Below are 18,254 nucleotides of genomic sequence, written 5' to 3' on the forward strand. Positions count from 1 at the left end.
GCAGGTGCCAGGATGTGAGGGTGGGTTATTGGGGGGCGTGGACCTGACTAGGTTGTCACGGAGGGAACGGTCTTTGCGGAAAGCAGGAATGGGTGGGGAGGGCAATATATCCCTGGTGGTGGGGTCCATTTGGAGGTGGCTGAAATGTCGTCGGATGTTGTGGTTTATGCAAAGGTTGGTAGGGTGGAAGGTGAGCACCGGGGGGGGGGGGGGGGGGGGGGTTCTGTCCTCGTTACGGTTGGAGAGGTGGGGATTGAGGGCAGAGGGGTGGAATGTGGACGAGATGCATTGGAGCATATTTTTGACCACGTGGGAAGGGAAATTGCGGTCTCTAAAGAAGAGGGCATCTGTTGTGTTCTGTGGTGGAACAGGTCCTCCTGGGAGCAAATATGGTGGAGGCAGAGGAATTGGGAATACGGGATGGCATTTTTGCAAGAGGTAGGTTGGGAAGAGGTGGAATCCTCAGTGTCGGTGGGTTTGTAAAAAAATGTCAGTGTCAAGTCGGTCGTCATCATTAATGGAGATGGAGTGATCCAGGAAGGGGAGGGAGGTGTCAGAGATGATCCCGGTGGTCATTAATGGATATCTGTTTGGAATCTTGTAACTTCCAATGATTCTAGATCAAAGGGATCATTTGAAAGTGATTGATGATTGGCTGTCAGTCTCCTCTACAACGGATGTGTCATTGATTGACATGCCAATTAGCCAATTGTGACAATGCCATTCTGAAATGCAGCCAATCAGCTGAATGGAATGGTCAATCCCCAAAACACACAAACACAGAGACTGAATCTTCTTCATCTTTATTCCCTTTTCCAGATTGGCATTGATAGAAAACAGACTGCAATTAACAGCCCAGACAGAGGAAGCTGCACAAATTCACAGCCACATTGGAGCTTGAGGAAAACACTTGTGGAGGTTTTCTCAATAACATGAGAATCCTGTCCCTTCAAACAGTGATAAAACCTTAAATTGGAACTGGCGGCTGAGCAGGAAGGAGATCTGGTTTACTGAAGCAGAGACTTCTGAGGTTCACATTGTTTTGGTACAGCTGACAGTCTTCAGCAACTTGAAGAGATTTTAATTGGCATCACAAGTCAACACTGTCCCCATCAAACACTCCCAGAACAGGGACAGCATGGGGTTTGACACAGCATAAAGCTGTCTCAACACTGTCCCAATGAACTGCCTTAACCCCTGAAATTCAGAAGTGGCTTTGAGCAGTCCTGAGAATGAAGAGAGTTGAAATTCAGTGCTGACAATGACCTTCGTCCTGCCAGCTCAGCCCTGTTCTATTTAAAGTTATGTCTCCTCTGTGGACTGTCTCCAACACTCTACACACATTCTGATCTCCTGATGCTCTTGCTGAGGGGAGAGGGGAGGGTCACGTGGGTGAGGGCACAGGAGAAGCGAGCGTTGGACTCCCAGTCAGACCCAGAGAGGGTCAGCAGGCTGCTGACACTGTAGGTGCTGTCCGAAGCTCGCAGGTAGTTGCTGGTCTGAACCCCGTCCGAAATGACTGCACCGTCCTTCTTCCACTGCACCTCCAGCTCATCGGGATAGAAGTGATTGGCAAGGCACACCAGGGTGGCAGTGCCCTTGGCATTGACCTGCTCTGCGGAGGGGGGCAGCAGGGTCAGCTTGGGCTGAGAGTTGTCACGGCCTGAAAGACAAGAGAAACAATTTTAACCCCTCCTCTTCGAAGGGATTTTAACTCTCTGAACATTCACTGGCAAAACAATCCGTTTGAACATTTGTAGCCAATTCCTAACAAACCCCATAAATAAACAGGCATTGTTCAAATTGCTTCTTGGGATGTGAGTGTCACTGATAGGATTAGCATTTATTGCTCATCCCTAATCACCCAGAGGGCAGTTTAGAGTTAACCACATTGTTGTGGGTCTGTAGTCACATGGTAAGGATGGCAGTTTCCTTCCCTAAAGGACATCAGGGAATCAGATGGCTTTTTCCTGACAATCAACAATTGTTTCATGGTCATGATCAGACTCTTAATTGCAGATTTTTAAAATTGAATTCACATTCCACCATCTGCTGTGGCAGGATTCTAACCCTGGCCCCCAGAACATTAATCTGGATCCCTGGATGAACAGCTCAGCGATCGTGCCATTAAATCATCACCTCCTTTATCTCATTTTTAGTTGAGAGTGAAAGCAAGAAGTCTGTTTCTGAACAAGGTGATTAGAAAAAGGACAACTGAAAGACTCCCAGTTCATCCCAAAAAAGATTCGTTCCTTGAAAGTGGAGGTGCAGGTAGGTGGGGAGTGGGGGGTGGGGCGGTGTGGGGGTGGTGGTGGTGACGAAGTCATTTGACATGCTTTCCTTTATTGGGCAATGCATTGAGAATTGGAGTTGTGAGCTGTTGCACCTGTACAGGACATTAGTTTGGCCCCTTTTGGAATACTGTGTGGAATTCTGGCCTCCCTGCTGTGGGAAAAATGGTGGGAACATTAAAATGATTCAGAAAAGATTTCAAAGGATGTTGCCAAGTTGGAGGGTGGGGGCGATCGGGAGAGGCTGAATCGGCTGAGGCTATTTTCCCTGGATCACTGGAAGCTGAGGGATGACCATATCGAGGTTTCTAACATCATGAGGGGCATTGATCAAGTGAAACAAGAAGATATTTTGGTCAGAGTGAAGGAGCCCAGAACTAGAGGGCATAGGTGGAAATTATCAGGAGAATGATTTAAATGGGAACTAAGGCATAACGTATTCCTGCCGAGGGTGGTACATTTTTGGAATGAGCTGCCAGAGGAAGTGGTGGAGGCTGGTATGATAACATTTAAAAGGCATTTGGATGGGTATAGAATAGGAAAGGGTTTGGAAGGATATGGGCCAAATGCTGACAAATGGGACTAGATCAATTTAGGTTATCTGCTCGGCATGGATGAGTTGGACAGAAGGGTCTGTTTCTGTGCTGTACATCTCTCTGACTTTATGACTCTATGTCTCTGTGGCTGGCATGGATGAGTCAGATCGAAGAGTCTGTTTCTGTGCTGTACATCTCCATGTGTTTCAATCAAGCCCTCAGCACCTCAGGCTCTCCCAAAACATTTACATTTTGTTTGAAAACCAGTTAATTTTGCAATTTCAGGAATGGGGCAGCCAATTTCTACACAGCAAGATCCCACTGGAAGCAATGAGATCAAAAAGCATTCTTCATGATTTTGTTTCAAGGATAAATATTGTCCTGAACTCAACCCAAAGAGAAAGTAATTTGGTTCAGTTGGATGGAAAATGAGAAGATGGAAGGTCAAGGAGAAGAAAGGATTACTGGTTAGTGATGGGATTGATTGTGACCAGAAAATAAACGGAAAGGACAGAATTTTCGAATATCAAAGGAACCATAAAAGTGCAGGGAAAATCAATAATAGATCAAACTTAAAGACTTTGTGTGTAAATGCACGAAGCATTCCGAGTAAGGTAGGAAAATGATGTCACAAATCAAGGTAAATTGAGTTTCCAAGGAATTTAAACTAGTTGAAGTGGAGGAGGGCTCAGGAGAGATTATTCAAGATTCTAGAAGATTTAAAAGAACAGAGAGTGTGGAAAGGATCAGGTGTCGAACATAAAGCACAGCAGGTAAGGGGACAATGATGGGAAGGAGGGCAGTAAATGCAGGACTGTGGGTGTTGTACTTAAATGCACACAGTGTACACAATGAGCTTGTCGTGCAGATTGAAACTGGCAGGTACGATGTTGTGGGTATCACAGAGACATGGATGTAAGGGGATCCGGGCTGGGAACTAAATATCCAAGGATCCATGTCCTATCAAAAGGACAGGCAGATGAGGAGAGGGGCAAGAGTTGCCTTGTTCGTAAGAAATGACTTTAAATCGATAGCAAGAAGTGATACAGTCAGAAGGTGTAGAATCTGTTGGGGTAGAGTTGAGGAACCCAAGAAATAAAGAATCTGATGCAAGTTATGTTCAGGTCTCCAAGCAGTAACCAGGGTGTGGGGAAGAAAATCAATCAGGAGACAGAAAAGGGTAAAAACATTGACTGCAGGTGCTGGAAACCAGATTCTAGATTAGAGTGGCACAGCAGTTCAGGTAGCATCCGACGAGCAGTAAAATCAACGTTTCAGGCAAAAGCCCTTTATCAGGAATAAAGGCAGAAGGCCTGAAGGGTGGAGAGAAAAGTGAGAAGAGAGTGGGGGTGGGGACAAAGTAGCATAAAGTTCAATAGTTGAGTAAAATAGGGGGTGGGAGGATGGAGTGGATAGGTGGAAAAGAAGATAGGCAGGTAGGACAAGTTATGGAGACAGTGCTGAGCTGGAAGTTTGGAGGTGGAGACAGAAAACCATATGCAAAATGTTATGGCAGACATCAATGTATAGGTGGACTGAGTAGCGCATCTCAACAAAAGGATTTCATGGAATGTCTACGAGATGGTTTTTGAAACAGCTTGTGGTTGATCATTTGGAATAGGCAGTTTTGGATTCAGTGATTTGTAATGAGGCCAATTTGATTAATGAGCTGAAGATGAAAGTATCCCTCTGGGTAAGTGAACATAATATGATAGAAATCCCACTGTAGTTTGAGAGGGAGAAGCTACAATCAGATGAAACGGTATTTCAATTGAGTAATGGTAAGTATAAAGACATGAGGAAGGAGCTGACCAGAGTTGATTGGAAAGGGAGCCGAGCAGGTAAGATGGTGGGGCAGCAAACAGCAGAGTTTCTCGGGGTAATTCAGGAAGCAGAGTAGGAATTCCTCCTGAAAAAAAAGGAACAGACTAAGGGGAGGACAAGGCAACCATGGCTGATGAGGGAGGTCAAGGACAGCATAAAAACAAAAGGAAAAGGCATACAATGTGGTGGAAAATAGTGGGAAGTCAGAGGATTAGGAAGTCTTTAAAAACGTGCAGAGGATAACTAAGAAAAACATTCAGGGTCCAGAAGGTGAAATGTGGGGGAAAGCGAACCAGTAATATAAAAGAAGATTGCAAGAGTTTCATCAGCTATATAAAAATGAAGAGGGAGGCAGAAATAGACATTGGAAAAAGAATAATAGGAAATGAAGAAAAAGCCAAGGAATTGAATCCATACATTACATCAGTCTGCACAATGGAAAACACCAGCAATGTCCTAGTACTTCAAGACTGTCAGGGAGCAGAGGTGAGTGTAGTGGCCATCACTAAGGAGGAGGCACTGGGGAAGCTGAAAGGTCTGAATGTGGATAACTCACCCAGACTGGATGAACTACACCAGTGTGTTCTGAAGGAGATCACTGAGGAGATTGTGGGGACATTGGTGATGGTCTTTCAGGAATCAATGGAGTCAGGGTGTGGAGGTATTTTCTAAATAAGGAAAGCCTTTAGAGATCTAAAGCACAAACCTCATTCAGGTTTCTCTTAAGGTTAACAGGCAGGTCCAGTTTGTGCTTGGGAAGGCAACTGAAATATTAGCATTCATTTCAATATGGCTAGAATACAAGGGCAGAGATGTATTGCTGAGGCTGTGTAAGGCTCTGGTCAGACTGAATTTGGAATATTGTGAGCAGATTTGGGACCCATATTCTAAGAAACGGTGTGCTGGAATTGAAGGGGTTTACAAGAATGATCCTGGGGATGAAGGGCTTTTCATATGAGGCGTGGTTGAGGACTCTGGGTCTGTACTCGATGGAGTTTAGAAGGATGAGGAGGGATCTTATTGAAATTTACAGAATACTGATAGGCCTGGATAGAGTGGGTGCAGAAAAGATGTTTCCAAATACAAGAGAGACTAGGTACCCAAGGCACAGCCTCAGAATGAAGGGCCGACCCTTTAGAGCTGAGATGAGGAGGAATTTCTTCAGCCAGAGGGTGGTGAATCTGTGGAACACATTGTTACAGAGGGCAGTGGAGGCCAAGTCACTGAGTGTATTTAAGACAAAGACAGGTAGGTTCGTGATTATTAAGGGGATCGAATATTCCTGTGGAGGAGAATGGGGGTAAGAAGCATATCTGCCAAGATCAAATGGAAGAGCAGATTCAATGGGCTGAATGGCTGATTTCTGCTCCTATTTCTTAAAGTCTTCTGGAGAGTTTCCCCAAAACCCTGGAACACTGAACCCACTGGACTGTGAGCCCTGCTGGAGCTGTTTGTCATCAGAACTCTGCAAAGAGATAATCCAAGAGTAGAAAGAGTGTGCATCCATATGGGAACTTCAGAATGTTTCCCTGCTCCTAGAATACCATGAGTACAGCAGTTGGAGCTCCGGGTTTCGGAGCTTAAGCAGCAGCTGGTGTCAGTGTGGAGCGTCCGTGAGGCTGAAAGCTCCGTGGAGAGCACGTTTCTAGATGTGGTTACTCTGCAGCTTCAAAGTATGCAGGGAGAGAGGGATGGGGGAGCAGCAGACAGTCCAAAAGGACTAGGCAGCTAGTACAGAAATCCCCTGAGTGCATCCCACTCTCCAACCAGGATTCAGTTCAGAATTCTGATGAGAATGATGAGAATGGGGGTCTTTAGTTTCTGAATATAGTTTGGAGTAGCAGCAGTGTAATGGGCAGAGATGCATTACTGAGAGGGAAATGGGTCTGGGTGGGTTACTCTTCGGAGGATCGGTGTGGACTTGTTGGGCCGAAGGGCCTGTTTCCACGCTGTAGAGAATCTAATTTAACCATTGGCTGTGAAGAAGGCTGTCTAAGAATACAATGGAATCTTGACCAACTGGGCCAGTGGGCTGAGGAATGGCAGATGGAGTTTAATTCAGATAAATGTGAGTGCTGTATTTTGGTAAGACACAAGAGATGGATAAGATCCAAACAAATATTTCAGGTCAGTATTTATTGTGGAGAATGCTGGGGAATTTGGAGAAATAGTGATGACTTGAAAAGAGACCACACATAAATGAGGAGACGCAAAAGATCATAAAATACATAAAGGTAGATAAACCCTAGGACCTGATCATGTGTATCCCAGAACATTGTGGGAAACTAGGGAAGAGATTGCTGGACCCCTTGCTGAGATATGTGTATCACTGACAACCATGGGTAAGGTGCTGGAGAACCAGAGAGGTTTGCTAATGTTATGCCATTATTTGAGAAAGACTGTAAGGAAAAGCCAGGGAACTATCGACCAGTGAGCCTGGTGTCAGTGCTGGGTAACATATTGGATGGATTCTGTGGGATAGGATTTACATTCTTTGGATAATCAATGTGGTTCTATGTATAGGAATTCATGTCTCCTGAATTTGATTGAGGAGGTGACAAAGAAGATTGATGAAGGCAGAACAGTAGACATTGTCTGTATGGACTTTAGTAAAGTGTTTGACAAGGTTCCACATGATAGACTAGTTAGTAAGGTTAGACCATATAGGATCCAGAGGGAGTGAGCCATTGGGGTTAAAAAAATTGGATTGAAGATAGGAGACAGAGAGTGATGTTTAAAAGGTTGCTTTTCAGACTGGAGATCTGTGAATAGCTGTGTGCCACAGGCATGGGTGTTGGGTTCACTGCTTTTGTCATTTAAAGAAATGATTTGGATATGAATATAAGAGTTTCAGTTAGTTTGTAGGTGACATCAAAATTGGCGGGACAGTGGATAGTGAAGAAACTCATCTCATGGTACAGCGGGACCTTGATTAGATGGGGCAGTAGGCAGAGGTGTAGCAAATGGAGTAAATTTAGGTAAATGTGAGATGTTGCATTTTGGTAAGGCAAACTAGGGCAGGACTTGTACATGTAATGGTAGGGCCCTGTGGAGTGTTGCTGAACAAAGAGACCTAGGGGTGAAGATGCAGGTGCATTATTCCTTGAAAGACAGGTTGATGAAGAAGGTGTTGGGTATACTTGCCTTTACTGGTCACTGCATTGAGTACAGGAGTTGAAACATCCGATTGAGCAGCTGTATAGGAGATTGGTGAGGCCACTTTGGGAATAATGTGAACAATTCTGATTATTCTGTGATAGGACGGATGTTGTTCAACTTAAAAAGCTGCAGAAAAGATTTACAAGGACATGGCCAGGAATTGGAGGGGTTGAGCTAAAGGGAAAGGCTGAAGAAACTGGGGCTATTTGTCCTGCAGCAAGTCAAGGCTGAGGGATGGCCTTATAGATGTGTATAAAACCATGAGGGGCATGGACAGGGTGCATATCCAAGGTCTTTTCCTTGGGAAAGGGAGTCCAAAACAAGATGGCGTAGGTTTAAGGTGAGAGGCAAAAGATTCAAAAGGAACCTGAGGGGTAACTTGTCACACAGAGGGTGGAATGTGGATGGATCGAGTTGCCAGAGAAAGTGTTGGAGGCAGATACAATTACAGCATTTAAATCACATTGGGACGGGTACACAGATAGGAAGATTTTCGAGGGATGTAAACCAAATGCTGGCAAATGGGATGTGGTCAGTTTAGGATATCTGGTTAGCATGGACAAGTTGAACTGAAAGATCTGATTCCATGCTGTCTGACACCATGACTATGGGAGGCTGGAAAAGCTGAGGCTTTTTACTCTGGTGCGTAAGAGTCTGAGGAGTGACCTTGTCGAGGTTTATAAAATCATGAGAGTCATAGAAAATGTGAATAATTCAGGAAGGAGGTGACGTTTTGTCGAAATGGCAAAAAAACATTCCCAAAGATCATTTCAGGGATGAGGAACATCAGTTATGAAGTTTGATTGAAGAATTTGGGACTGTCTTCTTTGGAGAAAGCCGAGAGGAGACTTGTTCGAGGAATTAAAACTAGAAGGGGCCTGGACAGAGTAAATAGGGAGAAAATGTTCCCAATTGAGAAAGGATTGAGACTGAGAGACCGCAGGTTGAAAGTAATTGGGGAAAGTAACAAAAGTGAGATGGGGAACAACATTTTCGGCCAGTGAGTGTTTAACGTGCGGAAAGAACTGCCTGAGAGTGTGGAGGAGGCAGATTCAATTGAAACATTCTGAAGGGAATGAGACTGTTATTCGAAAAGGAACAATGTGCAGGGTGACAGGGAGAAGGCAGGAGAATGACACTCAGTCAATTGCTCATTCAGAGAGCCAGTACAGACAGAATGGACAGAATGGCCTCCTTGTGCACTGTTACAATTCTGTGAATGTGTGATTGAGCAGAGTTAAAGCTGGGGGAGGTGGGAGCTCGGTGTCTCACTGTGCTGCTGCTGCTGCTGCTGCTGCTGCTGAGGTCAGTGAGGTCAGAGACTGGGACAGGGAGCCAGAGCTCACATCAAACTCTGCCCGTGTCGGTCACATTGAGACTGGCAGGAGGTTACTCACTGATTTCACTCCATGCTGCAGGAATGGGACCACAGGCTGCAAATGGACAGAGCTCCTCCACACGGTGAGTAAAACTGACTGACTTATATCTTGCTGCTTAAAGGGAGCAATGGAACTACAGAAATACAGCTGGACACAGTGCTCCTCAATCAACCATTTCATTCACTGCAGCTCCCCACTAACACCTTCAACAATTCAGCAACTGTATTTTAGAAAGTGTATTTCAGTATTGACAGGGTTAATAACAGAGGATTGAGGTTTACTTACTCAGTCTGAGCTTGGTTCCTTTACCGAACGTAAGCCACAGTGAGAGCTCCTAGTGGAGAGGCTGTACAAAAACCTCTGCTCTCTGCTTCCCCCCATCACTCTCAACCTCTCCCAGTCTCTCGTTCACTCTCACCCTCTTTTTGCCCCTCTCTGTCTCTCCCTCATTCATGTGCCTTTGTGTCTCTGTCTCTGTCTCTCTGGGTTGTGTGTAGCTGGGCTTGGGAGAGTTGTGAAATTCGATGTTAAATCTTGCAGCTGCTCTTCACATGTGGCCATGGAGTGTAAGAGGGAAACTTGAGGCCTTCAGTGCGCAGTGGACACCACAGGGACTGGAGTGTGTCGTGGACAGTGACAATCCCTGCATGGGGTAATTTGTTCAGTTTCATTTATATCTAACTGTCGGATATGTCAGTTCAGGTGGTGGTACTGTGTGTGTCCAGTATTATACATTTTATATTACTCTGGGATGTATCAGTGCAGGGGTTGGTGCTGTGTGTATTGAGGTTTTTGTACGGGTCTGTATCACTGTGAAGGCAAGCTGTTATACTGCTGACAGTAATAGTCAGCGACATCCTCATTCTGAACATTGCTGATTGTCAGGGTGAAACTGGTCCCTGATCCACTGCCGGTGAATCGATTGGAGACTCCTGTGTATCGAGTTGTTGCAGCATAGATCAGGAGAGAGGGTTTCTGACCTTCTCGCTGCTGGTACCAAGCAAGGTTGCTGCTAATGCTTTGACTGGCCGTACAGGTGATGGTTGCGGTCTGGCCCAGTCCCACTGACTGCACCGGGGGAGACTGGGTCATGGTGATGTCCCCACTGATACCTGAGGGGTCAGAGAGAAACACAGTGAAGTCAGAACTGTCACAGAAAGAGCCTGTCAAATGAGAGATTGTTGGAGACACTGAGCATTCCTCTGGTTTCAGCATTTTCCCTTCAATCACAAGTCAATGGAATTGGAGTGAAATGGAGAGCAGCGAAAGATTCAAGGTGGAAGGAGAGAGATTTGTACCTGCGACACAGAATACCAGGGGCCAGATCAGCTGGATGTGTGAAATCATGGTGTGTGCTCCTGTCCCTGTGCCTGGTTCCTGATAAACTCTCCCTTCACTGGGCTCTGCTTTATAAAGCTGCAGCCTGTGAGAGTCTGACTGGGTGTTCCTCAGTATGTAAATGGCATCAGGCAGAGAGAGCCACATCAATCAGTCCCTCGCACTTCCTCTTCTCTCTCTCTCTCTCTGTCTCAGAGTCATTGATGTGAACGGCAATGAATGAGGCTATTTGGCCCATTAAACAAAGATCTGATGACACTAATCCCATCCTCCAGCTCTTGGCCCATTATCCTGGAGGTTACAGCATCACAAGGGAATATCTAAACACTGATCCAATGTCACGAGAGTTTGTGACTCAATCAGCCTTTCAGGCAGTGAGTTCCAGACTCCCACCACCCTCTGGGTGAAAACAGTTCTCCTCAACTCTCCTCTCTCTCTCGAACTCGACTGGGCCTGGACTCACTCGAATTCAGATGGATGTATAAAATTCTAACAGGGCTGGGCAGGGAGGGGGTTTCTCCTGGTTGGGGAGTCTTGAACCAGGGGCACACTCTCAGAGGAATACGGGGTAGACCATTTTGGACTGAGATAAGGAAACATTTCTTCACTCAGAGGGTGGTCAACCTGTGGAATTCTCTTCACTGAAGGCTGTGGAGGATAAAGAACTGAATATATTCAAGAAAAAGAGAGAGATAATTGTTTGCATTTTAACAGCATGAAGGGAATAGGGATAAAGTAGGAATATGGCTTTTAGATAGAGGATCAGCCATGATCATACTGAATGACAGAGCAGGCTCAAAGGGCTGAATGGCCAACTCCTGCAGCAGTTTCTATGTGGCCATGTCTGTGTTACCTTCAATCTCTGTCCCAGGTTATTGAGTCCTTGTCTCATGCAAAAAGTACCTTTCTACCCACCCTATCACTGCTCCGAATAATCTTATCCCTCTCTGTCAGGTCCCTTTTAAGCCTTCACTGCTCCAAGGAAAACAACCCCAACCTTTCTAATCTTTTCTCAAAGCTCAGATTCAGGCAGCATTCTGGGAAATCTCCCCTGTACCCTCTCAAGTACAGTCACATCCTTCCCAGAGTGTGATGAACAAGACTTGTCCCTCTCTCTTTGTCTCACATCTGCCACATCTTTCTTTTAGATTACTTACATACTTTTAGATTTTAGATTACTTACAGTGTGGAAACAGGCCCTTTGGCCCAACAAGTCCACACCGCCCCGCCGAAGTGCAACCCACCCATACCCCTACATCTACCCCTTACCTAACGCTATGGACAATTTAGCATGGCCAGTTCACCTGCCCTGCACATCTTTGGACTGTGGGAGGAAACCGGAGCACCCGGAGGAAACCCACGCAGACACGGGGAGAATGTGCAAACTCCACACAGTCAGTCGCCTGAGGCGGGAATTGAACCCGGGTCTCTGGTGCTGTGAGGCAGCAGTGCTAACCACTGTACCACCGTGCCGCCCACTACCTCTCTTTACCTCTCTCTCCTCCACTGTTAATCTCTCATGTTTTCTCTCTCTCTTTCTCACACTCTGTCTCATAGTCACTCCCTCCAACTCACTGATGATTTCTCACTCCATCTCATAATCTCTGTTTTTCCATCTCTCTGTCTCTGTCACTCGCTCCCTCTCTCACTTCAATGAAAAGCCTCCAACTGTTATCTTTCCCTCTATATTCCTCCCTCTGTCTCCCTCCCTCCCTCTCTGTCTCCCAAAGTACAGTCTCCCTCCCTCCCTCTCTGTCTCCCAAAGTACAGTCTCTCTCCCTCCCTCTCTGTCTCCCAAAGTACAGTCTCTCTCCCTCCCTCTCTGTCTCCCAAAGTACAGTCTCTCTCCCTCCCTCTCTGTCTCCCAAAGTACAGTCTCCCTCCCTCCCTCTCTGTCTCCCAAAGTACAGTCTCTCTCCCTCCCTCTCTGTCTCCCAAAGTACAGTCTCTCTCCCTCCCTCTCTGTATCCCAAAGTACAGTCTCTCTCCCTCCCTCTCTGTATCCCAAAGTACAGTCTCTCTCCCTCCCTCTCTGTCTCCCAAAGTACAGTCTCTCTCCCTCCCTCTCTGTATCCCAAAGTACAGTCTCTCTCCCTCCCTCTCCTTCTCCCAAAGTACAGTCTCTCTCCCTCCCTCTCTGTCTCCCAAAGTACAGTCTCCCTCCCTCTCTCTCTGTCTCCCAAAGTACAGTCTCTCTCCCTCCCTCTCTGTATCCCAAAGTACAGTCTCCCTCCCTCCCTCTCTGTATCCCAAAGTACAGTCTCTCTCCCTCCCTCTCTGTCATTCTGTATCTACCCATACTCATCTCTCTCTCTCTCTCTCTCTCTCTCTCTCTGTCTCACACTCAACCCTACCCTCTCTGTCTCTTCATGCTTGGTCTCAAACCCATCCTGTCCCTTTCTCTCTCCTTGTCCCTTTGTCTCTCTCCATCCCTCTCAGTCACACTGTCTCACATCTTGTTTCTCTCTCTCTATCCCTCAACTTCACTATTTCTACCTCCCTCTACCTCTCTCTTGGTTCCATCACATATATCACACTTTCTCAGATGTTCCTCCCTTTCTCTGTCTCTCTCTCTGTCTCTCTCTCTCTCACACACACACACACACACACACACACAGACACTCTCGTTCTATCTCTCTCTGTCTCACTTCTCTCTCTTTCTCAGAGTATCCCTGGTGGTGACAGTTGAATGCAGGATAAATCTCCCTCTGCTCTGCCCCACTGATGGATGTTAACCCTTGACCCCTGTCTTCTCCTGGAGTAAAGCCCCATTTCCCACATTGACCAGGGTTTGGTCTGTCTCAGGAAGACAGGTGATTCTTGTGAAATGAAGGACAGTTCTGTGCTGTTGGCCTATTCTCACTGGGGACCGGTTTGGACACAAACCTCATTCCATGAAGGCCCAGCAAAGAGAGGAGATCCTCAGGCCATCAGTGTGAACTGGAGGGACAGGACAGGCTCTGACCCACTGACCCATCCTATCCATTCACAACATGTACCAATCCTTTCCCCTCTCCTTCCCCTTCCACGGTCAGTCTTTTCTGAAATGGAGTGGTCCCTTCCCTGTCTCACACCAAGGAGGAGATGGACAGACCTTTAATGGGTCATGGGTTAAAGGATGATGGAGAGTGGGCAGGAAAGTGGAGTTGAGTCTGAGATGGGATCAGCCATGATTGTATTAAATGGTGGAGTGGGCTCGAGGAGCTGAATTGCCTGCTCCTGCTCCTAGTTCTTATGTTCCTCCACCCCCTCCACCATTCCTCTTACTGCAACTTTGTGAACCATCTTGGACCGTTTTGAACATTGAAGGTGCTATGTGAATTCAAGATCTGTGTGGATTCAACGTGGGGACAGAATTATGCAGGGGGCTGTGATAGCTCCTGGAGTTGAATATCCTGCTGGCAACCTCCAGCCTTCCACATACAGAATGGGGAAGTGGGGGAGGACAGAATGTACTGCAGGGTCCATGGCACTGTCCCCCAGCAATGTGGTTGACCCTTAACTGCCCTCTGAAATGGCCGAGCAAGGCTCTCAGTTGTATCAATTATGACAATGTTTCAACAAAGAAATGAGACCGGACGGACCACAGGCATCGATCTCGACACTGAAAAGGCAATGACAGAAATAGCCCTGTCTACCCTGCTCCATCCTCCTCACTGACGTCAGGGGGTTAGTGCCAAATTCAGGAGAGCTGTCTCACAGACGAGTCAAGCAACAGCCTGACACAGTCATACACACAGAATCATACAGACAATGTCCCAGACACCACCATCACTGTCCCGCATGTGTCCTGTCCCACCAGAAAGGCAGACCCAGCAGAGCTGATGACACAGTGGTCTACAGCCAGGAGGGAGTTACCCTGGGACATCTCGAAGTTGGCTCTGGACCCCGTGAAGACTCATGACACCAAGTTAAACATGGGCAAGGAAGTCATCTGGTGATTACAAGATATCTTGCTCCCTCGGCTGATGAATCAGTCTCTCCTCCATGTTGAACAGCATTTGGAGGAAGCACTGAGGGTGGTGACAGCAAAGAGTGTACTCTGGGTGTGGGATTTCAATGTCCACCACTGAGAGTGGCTCAGCAGCAGCATTTCTGATCGAGCTGGTTGGTTCCTAATGGACGTAGCTGAGGGACTGGCTCTGCAGCTGGTGGTGAAGGAACCAAAAAGATGGAAAAAGATGCTTGACCTCATCCTCACCAATCTGGTGGCTGAAGATGCATCTGTCCTTGACAGTATTGGTAAGAGTGACCATCACACAGTCCTTGTAGAAACAAAGTTTGACCTTCACATTGAGAATCCCCTGCATTGTGTTGTGTGGTACTATCACCATGCTAAATAGGACAGACTTTGAACAGATTTTGCAACTAAAGGCAAGCTCATAAATGGGGATGATTGCCAAAGATTGCACAATGTTCAGCACCATTCTCAACTCCTCAGGTACTGAAGCAGTCCATGTTCAAATGCAACAATATCTGGACAATATCCAGGTTTCATCTCAGAAGCAGTATTTCCCATCGGTGTCATGTAAATGCCAGCCAATGACCATCACCAATAAGAGACAATCTAAACATTGCTCCTTGACAGTCAATACTATTACCATCACTGAATGCCCACTGTCAACATTCTTGAGGTACCATTGACCAGAAACACAACTGGACTCACCACAGAAGCACAGTGGTTACAAGAGCAGGTTAGAGACGAGGAATACTGTATCGAGAAATTCACCTCCTGATTCCCCCAAAGCCTGTCAACCAAGTCAGGAGTGTGATCGAATACTCTCCACTTACCTGGATGGGTGCAGCTCCAAAAACATTCATATATTGATAGTGTCACAGGGTCATACAGCATAGAAACAAACCCTTCAGCCAAACTTCTTTACGCTGACCAGGTTTTCTGAAGTGAACGAGTCTCATTTGCCTGCATTTGGCCCATATCCCTCTAATCCATTCCTGTCTATGTTTTTCTTATCCACTCAAAAAGCTTGATACCATCCAGAGCCAAGCAACCTGCTTGATTGGCATCATATTCTCAAAGCATCCACTCTCACCATTCCCGATGCTCAGTAGCAGCAGTGTGTATTATCGATAAGATGCACTGCAGAAACTCACCAAAGGTCCTCAGATAGCACCTTCCAAACCCATGGACAAAAATAGAAATCGCAGGAAAAGCTCAGCAGGACTGGCAGCATCTGGGGAGAGAAATCACAGTTAACATTTCATACTTGACCCAATCTCTCTTCACAGATGCTGCCAGACCTGCTGAGCTTTTCCAGCAATTTCGATCTTTGTCTCGGATTGACAGCATCTGCATTTCTTTTAGTTTCCTTCCAAACCCACGTCCACTTCTATTTTGAAGAACAAGAGCTGCAGACACATGGGAACACTATGAGCTGTATTTTCCCCTCGGAAAAGCTTAGCATCCAGACTTGGAAATATACTGCTGTTCCCTCAGCCTTGCTGGGTTAAAATGCTGGCATTCCCTCCCGAAGAGCATTGTGGGTCAACTTAAAGCTTGTGGACTATAGCGATTCAAGAAGGCAGCTTCCCACCACCTTCTCCAGGGTAACTAGGGACAGCGTAAAAAATGCTGGGCCAGCCGGTGAAGCCCACTTCCCACAAGTGAATATGCAAAACCGAATGAAGTGTCCCTCAGGAGGGGAGAGGGAATGTTCAGGGTCCTGAGCTCCATTTCCCAGCCCAGGCAGTTTGTCTCCGAATGAATGAATGAGATATCAATTTGGAGCCCAGGTTCGGGGCAGTCTTGTGCTGTATACCCAGGTCTACAAGAGAGAATTAAGATCGAGCTGAAAAGGAAAGATTTGCTGGATTATGGGGAGAGAGAGGAGCAGTAGGACTACTTGGGTCACTCACAGACACAATGGGCTGAATGGCCTCTTGTGCTGTCAGATTCCAGGGAGTGCAGACAGTTCACAGTTTTCTCCCGTCTCAGTAACAAATGTCCAGCTGCTCCGAGCTCCTTCTTTCACTTCCTCTCTTGGTGAAGTTTAAACCTTGCGATCTGACAGCCTTTGCAGTTATTTTTTACACTGGGGCTTTCTGCTGTGGTCAGAATCTCTAATAATAAGTGTCCAATCAGTGACAATCACAGCAGCTAAGAGCAGTCAGGACTGAGGAGCCAGGCTCACTGGGAAACACATTGAAAAGATCAAAGCCATCCTCTTCAGCTCCCAGTACAAACTCCATCCCTCTCCCTGAGCACTGTCTGCTGCTCAACCAGACTCTTTACGACCTTAGACTCATCTTTGAGGTTGAGCTCAGCCCCACATCCTCCACATCACAAAGATCAGACACTGAAAATCTCAGCTCTGTGATGGGGACTCTAAACATGACCATTCCAATGTTGTCCTGGCCCACATCACAGCCACCATCTTCGGTAAACATCAGCTCATCGCAAACTCTGCTGACAGTATCCAAACTCACACCAAGTCCCATTCCCCCATTCCCTCCCCCTGTGCTCACTGACATACATTGGCTCCCAGTCCCGCAACATCTTGATTTGCAAGTTCTCATCCTTGTTCTCAGACCTCTCCATGTCCTTCCACCCTCCCTATCTCACCCTCCAAACCACCTCACTCAGTGTGATCAACAATCTTGGATATATGGCTCTCTATTTCTTCATCCAAGTCATTGAGAAATATTGTGTGAAGCTGAGGTCCCAGCACAGATCCCTGGGGACACCACTATTCACATCTTGCTGATTGAAAGACATGCACATTATCCCTCCTCTCTGTCTCCTAGCTCCGGACCCATTCCTGACCCAAGGTAAATGCATTTCTCAAACTCCATCTGATTCCATGTCTCTTTTTAAATGTTTTGTGGAATTCTCTAAGGACAATAGCCATCGACATTCCCTTATATCCCACATTAGTGAGCTCCTAACAAAGTGTAACCAGGTTAGTTAAAGATGTCTGAACCTTTGTAAATCCATGCTGACTCTCTCGGAATAGTTCATGTTAGTTAGTCATTTGTTAGTCATCCTGTCTCTAAAAACAGATTCAATCAATTCTTGACAACAAACATTCAATGGAGATGTTCATTGTGAATGAGGTTAATAAACAGCTCGCACTGACACGATGGGCTGAACACCCTCCTCCTGTGCTGGGTCCTTCTCTGTCTCCTTGACGGAAATATTTTACAGATTAAAAAATAAAGACCAACAGGAAATTTAAAAATACAAATTAAAACCGCCTCAAACAATTTCCACATACAGGGCCAGGTGATGTGGAGTAATTGCACAATGGGGAAGCTGGTGGAGTCGACTGTAGCTCAGAGTGACCACATCTGCAGCAAGTGTTGGTTGCTCAAGGCACTCCAGCTCAGAGTTGATGAGCTGGAATCTGAGCTTCAAACACTGTGACACATCAGGGAGGGGGAGAGTTACCTGGACACTGTGTTTGAGGAGGCAGTCACACCTTGTAGGTTAAGTACTTCAAATTATGGCCAGTAGTCTGGGACAGGAGGGTGTAACTATAAGTGAGCAGGTCGATGCAGCCTGGATTTAGTATTGCAGGAGCCTCAGCTCCTTGTCCACCAGGAATGAGGTACTTGCTCCCTGTGTCAATGAGGAGAAGGATTGCTTTTGGAAACTATTGCGGATACACTGCTGAATGGGCAAGTGTGGTTTGGAGCTTTTTGGCGATAGTGACCATAACTCTATCAGGTTCAAAGTCATTAAGATTAGATTAGATTCCCTAAGGTGTGGA

General features: G+C 46.4%; 1 long non-coding RNA gene across 1 annotated transcript; it reads right to left on the reverse strand.

Annotated features, from left to right (window-relative positions):
- Positions 1–786: 786 nt before the first annotated feature.
- Positions 787–9,508, reverse strand: LOC140479431 (uncharacterized). Its single transcript, XR_011961035.1, has 2 exons — positions 9,475–9,508; positions 787–1,663 (listed from the first exon to the last, which is right to left on the reverse strand). It is a non-coding gene; the product is annotated as an uncharacterized lncRNA (long non-coding RNA).
- Between the last annotated feature and the right edge of the window lie 8,746 nt (positions 9,509–18,254).

The sequence above is a fragment of the Chiloscyllium punctatum genome, chromosome 7 (assembly GCF_047496795.1).
Source record: "Chiloscyllium punctatum isolate Juve2018m chromosome 7, sChiPun1.3, whole genome shotgun sequence".
Taxonomy (NCBI): domain Eukaryota; kingdom Metazoa; phylum Chordata; class Chondrichthyes; order Orectolobiformes; family Hemiscylliidae; genus Chiloscyllium; species Chiloscyllium punctatum.